The following is a 5,700-nucleotide window of genomic DNA, read 5'->3' as shown; positions in this document are numbered from 1 at the left end:
TGGCATGTATAACTGAGTATCATCAGCATAGCAGTGAAAGGTAATCCCCAAACACCGTAGTATGTGCCCAAGGGGTGCTGTATAAAGGGAGAAAAGCAGGGGGCCTAAGACAAACCCCTGTGGAACCCCAAATTTCATGTCACAGTCAACACAGTGAAAACGACTGGTCAGGCATGACGTCAACCACACAAGGGCACTCCCAGTAATCCCAAAATGATTCTCCAGCCTATGGAGTAAAATATGATGATCCACAGTATCAAACGCAGCACTGAGATCCAACAGCACCAGAACTGTAGTGGTGTCCAAATCCATTGCAAGCAGAAGATCATTCACCACTTTAGTGAGAGCCGTCTCTGTGGAATGATATTTTCTAAAAGCAGACTGCAGTGACTCAAAAAGTTATTCTCAGTAAGATAGTCCATGAACTGCCATGAAACCACTTTTTCCAGAATTTTAGAGCAAAATGATAGATTTGATATCAGCCTATATTGTTTCAATACACTAGGGTCAAGATTAGATTTCTTAAGTAATGGTTTAATCACTACAGATTTGAAACATTTAGGAACAGATCCAGAAGTTAATGAGAGATTAATCATTTCCAGCACAGTCAGCGACAGGTCCTTAAACAGTTTTGTTGGTACAGGATCAAATAAGCAGGTTGTGCTTTTTGTAGACGTTACAAGTTTTGTCAGCAGGCCTTGTGAGATACTATCAAATTCTGCACATCTAGGTAATACCTCAGTAATAGTGCCCACCTCAATAGCAGAGTGTAGTGGCTGGGTTAAGGCATGCTGGGATATGTTTCAATTAATGTGAAGAGGAGTACTAGGAGGGCCAGGAGACTCTACAAAGAGATACTTAAGAGGAAAGTGCAGAACAACAACACACAGGAAGTGTGGAGGGGCATGAGAGCCATCACAGGCTACAAGGATTGGGGGAGTGTGGCACACTGTAATGGGGATATGGTGGATGAGTTCAACCATTTTATAACCAGTTTAACTCTCCTCCTCTGACATGGACATGTACATCCAGTGGCTGTTTCACCTCTGCTGCTGCTGGCTCCGGCTGTGCTCCACCCGGGGGCTGTCCTACCCCTGCTGCTACTGCCTACTGCTCTGCTCCACCCAGCAGCTGTTCCATTTGCTCTGCTCCACTCAGCGGCTGTTCCATCTGCTCTGCTCCACTCAGCGGCTGTTCCATCTGCTCTGCTCCACTCAGCGGCTGTTCCATCTCTCCTGCTGCTTGTGAGTGTTATTTCACGGTGGAGGAGGTGTGTGATGAGCTGAGGAGAGTTCGCCCGAGAAGTCTGCTGGTCCTGATGGTGTAGCTCCAAGGCTCCTCAAGGGCTGTGCAGTGGAGTTGGTGATTCCTCTACATACTATCTTCAACCGGAGTCTTCTAAGTGGACATGTCCCTGCCTTGTGGAAAACATCATGCCTTGTACCAGTGCCCATGGTGCCAAGGCCTGCAGGGATGAAGGACTACAGACCAGTAGCCCTTATGTCTGTGATAATGAAGACTCTGGAGAGGCTGTTACTCTGACTGCTCAGACCCCAGGTGGAGCGGGCTTTGGACCCATTGCCTACCAGGAGAATATTGGGGTGAATGATGCAGTCCTCCTACTGTGCAACATTCTCTGTCGTTTTTAGAGGGGTCAGGAGGCTATGTGAGGCTGATGTTTTTCAATTTCTCGAGTGCCTTCAATACAATCCAGCCTAAACTACTAAAGGCAAAACTGGAGAGTATTGGAGTGGATCCCCTCTTGACCATCTGGATCTACAGCTATCTCACCTGGAGGTCGCGGCACGTCAGACTGGGAGGGGGCAGTGTGTCGAACACTTTGGTGAGCAACATTAGGGCACCACAGGGGACAGTACTGTCTCCCTTCCTTTTTCACTGTACACTACCGATTTCACATGCCACGTTCAGAGATACTCTGATGACATGGCTGTTGTGGCATGTGTGAAGCGAGAGGATGAGAGGGAGTACAAAGGAGTCATTTCCTCATTTACAGACTGGAACAGGAGCAATGGTCTGATCATAAACACCACCAAGACCGAGGAGATGATTATTGACTTCAGCAGAAGGCCCTTCCACACACCAATCACCATCGACGGTGAGGTGATAGAGGTTGTCCAGTCCTACAAATTTTTGGGAGTCTGGACAACAAGCTGGACTGGTTGGTACATGCAAGCGCCTTGTATAAGAAGGGACAGAGTAGACTCTACTTCCGATAGGAGGCTCAGAATGTTTAATGTCAGCAGTGAAATGTTGTACATTTATTTCAATCTGTCGTAGGCAGTGCTGTATTTTTTGGGGTTGTCTGTTGGGGGGAGGGTGTTGGGGGGGTGGTATGACCCTGAGAGACAGTAATCGGCTGGATAAGCTGATAAGGATGTGTGGGTCAGTGATGGGGAGGAGGGCAAACTCTGTGGGAGCATGACGGCTCTAATGCAGGGCATCCTGTGTAACACCAGGCATCCTTTACATAACAGTCTGTCTGCTCAGAGGAGCAACCGCAGCAACAGGCTCCTTACCCTGCACTGCAGAACGGAACTATATAAGAGGTCTTTTGTCCCCTCTGCTATAAGACCTTATAACAGCTCGGTCTGAACATGTGCACTTTATTTGCTTACTATTGCTAGTAATTTTTTATTTAACTATGTATGTATTTTTTATGTGTTGTATGTGTGGATGTGCGTGGATATGCGTGGATGTGTTGCTGCTGGACAGCTGAATTTCTCCTTCGGGGGATCAATAAAGTATCTATCTGTCTGTCTGTCTGTCTATCATCTTCTATTTTCTTCTCGAAGTAATGCAAGAAATCTTGTGCTATAAAAGGAGAGTGACTTACAGATGGTTTTCCATGTATAAGTGTTGCCACCATGTCGAACAAGAACTTTGAGTTATGCTTGTTTTTCTGATCAAATCAGAGTAATAGGTCAGCTTTGTAGCCAGCAGTGCATGCTTATAGTCTAAGATAGCATCACGTCACACAAGGTGGAACATTTCTAATTTTGAACTACTCCATTTCCATTCTAGACCTGTAGCCGTATGCTTGAGGTTATGCAAGTAATCAACCAAGGTGACTGTGTTTTGGGGCGTGGTTTTAATAAAGGTGGCACAATCATGTCAAGTGTAGCTTTGAGCGCTGAGTTTAAACTATTCACAAGACTGTCTACTGACTGGGTATTTTCCAAACGTGAAGCTAAGATATCAGGCAGTCTAGCTTCGAGTTCAGTCGTAGTTGAGGAGTTGATGCATTGCTGCAGTGATAAATAAGGTTGTTGTTCCACTAAACACAACAGCCAAATTGCAAACTTAATAAATGAGTGATCAGAGACCACCAATGCAACAGGCATGATGTCAATATTTATGACAGCAATACCATGTGTGAGAACCAAATCCAGGGTATTTCCACTAATGTGCATCAAGTCCTGAATGCATTGCTAAAATCCTAATGCATTCACAATTTCCATAAATGATTTGCAGAGGGGATCAGATTGCTTATTTATATGAATGTTGAAGTCACCAATAATCAGAATGTTATCTGCACTAGTTGACAAGTTAGAGATGAACGCACCAAATTCAACTAAGAATTCAGAAAATGGGCCAGGGGGCCTATATATATAGTGACCAAAGAATATGGCTGATTTTTATTCTTCTGACCTTGGCAATACATAACATCATGGGCAGAGCGGAGAATCAGATGCTCAAATGAGTTATATTTGTGACCCCCAACAGCTAATAAGCTAAACCTAGATTTATACATAAGAGCAACACCCCTGCCTTGCTTCGCATCACAAGGGATGTGACTGCATAAATGTGTATGCCGGTGGGCAGGCCTCATTTAGGGGGGGTGGGGGGTGGGGGTGTAGGTTTAAGCCAGGATTCACATAACCCAATCATATCTAAGTGATGATCCATAATTAGATCATTAATCAACAATGATTCTGAGGACAGTGATCTTATGTTAATGAGACCCAGACCCAGGACCTCAGTGGGGTTGACAGTTGGACTGTTTGCATTTACAGGTGGTTCCAGAGTAGCATATATAAGATGCCTGGAAGTAGGTTTAGGTTTGAGACATTCCACACCGGTTGTAGGTAGCAGACATGAAATATTTGATATTGCTGGAACAGCCAACGGGCCATCCTCAATTTCAATGTCATCCAATGCAGTAATGGGTATTAAGTAGAGGTGGGACAAAGTCACCAGCAAGTCCCTCTCAAGTCAAGTCTCAAGTCATAATGACCACCAATTGGTGCAAACAGACTTGAGACTTGAGTTGAGACTTGTGACTTGAGACTTGCCGATTCACAACTTGTCAGTGACTTCATCCCACCTCTGGTATTACGTTTGCAAAGCATATCCCTCTATGATTTTTTATGGACATGTCTACAGAAACAGGCCACAGTCTCAACTTGATGAATTTCTCTGCACTATCACCATAATGGATTTTCTGCACTAATTTCCCGGCTAAGCTAATGGATTCCACACCCACATTTGTCATAAGCCTTGCAGGGTCTCTAATCACCTGCTCCGTGGCCTGCTGTAAAATCCTAATTTTACCTTCCCTGTTGAGGGTAACATTAGGATTTTACAGTAGGCCACGATCCCCTTACAATATTATCCCAACTAGGACCCCATTACCCCAACAACAAACTGTGGGTGACCCAGGACATCGAGGGGACACTGAACAGGAAGAAGGCTGCATTCAGGAGTGGAGACATAGAAGATCTGAAACAGGTGAGCTTGAAGTGAGGGAGAAGATCGCACAGGGCCTGGACAGTTACAGGAGAAAGCTGGAGAGCAAGCTCCAGCAGAACAACTTGAGGAATGTGTGGAAGGGGATGAGAACCATCATGGGTCATGGTAAGAAGGTGGACTAGATGATGTAAGGAGACCTTCATGAGGCCAACAAGTTAAACCTGTTCTTCAACAGGTGCAGTCATTGTTTTGGAGGAAGAAGAACAGTGGGGAGAATGTGTATAGATAATTGGCAAAGCTTCTGGGGAAAACCTGGTCTTGTTAGGAGAGACGGCATCCATCCCACTTTGGATGGAGCAGCTCTCATTTCTAGAAATCTGGCTAATTTTCTTAAATCCTCCAAACCGTGACTATCCAGGGTTGGGACCAGGAAGCAGAGTTGTAGTCTTACACACCTCTCTGCAGCTTCTCTCCCCCTGCCATCCCCTCATTACCCCATCCCCGTAGAGACGGTGCCTGCTCCCAGACTACCAATAACCAGCAAAAATCTATTTAAGCATAAAAATTCAAAAAGAAAAAATAATATAGCACCTTCAACTGCACCACAGACTAAAACAGTTAAATGTGGTCTATTAAACATTAGGTCTCTCTCTTCTAAGTCCCTGTTGGTAAATGATATAATAATTGATCAACATATTGATTTATTCTGCCTAACAGAAACCTGGTTACAGCAGGATGAATATGTTAGTTTAAATGAGTCAACACCCCCGAGTCACACTAACTGTCAGAATGCTCGTAGCACGGGCCGGGGCGGTGGATTAGCAGCAATCTTCCATTCCAGCTTATTAATTAATCAAAAACCCAGACAGAGCTTTAATTCATTTGAAAGCTTGTCTCTTAGTCTTGTCCATCCAAATTGGAAGTCCCAAAAACCAGTTTTATTTGTTATTATCTATCGTCCACCTGGTCGTTACTGTGAGTTTCTCTGTG

The sequence above is a fragment of the Thalassophryne amazonica genome, chromosome 4 (assembly GCF_902500255.1).
Source record: "Thalassophryne amazonica chromosome 4, fThaAma1.1, whole genome shotgun sequence".
NCBI classification, from domain to species: domain Eukaryota; kingdom Metazoa; phylum Chordata; class Actinopteri; order Batrachoidiformes; family Batrachoididae; genus Thalassophryne; species Thalassophryne amazonica.
The sequence above is the reverse complement of the archived record's forward strand: the minus strand, read 5'-3'. Positions refer to the sequence as shown.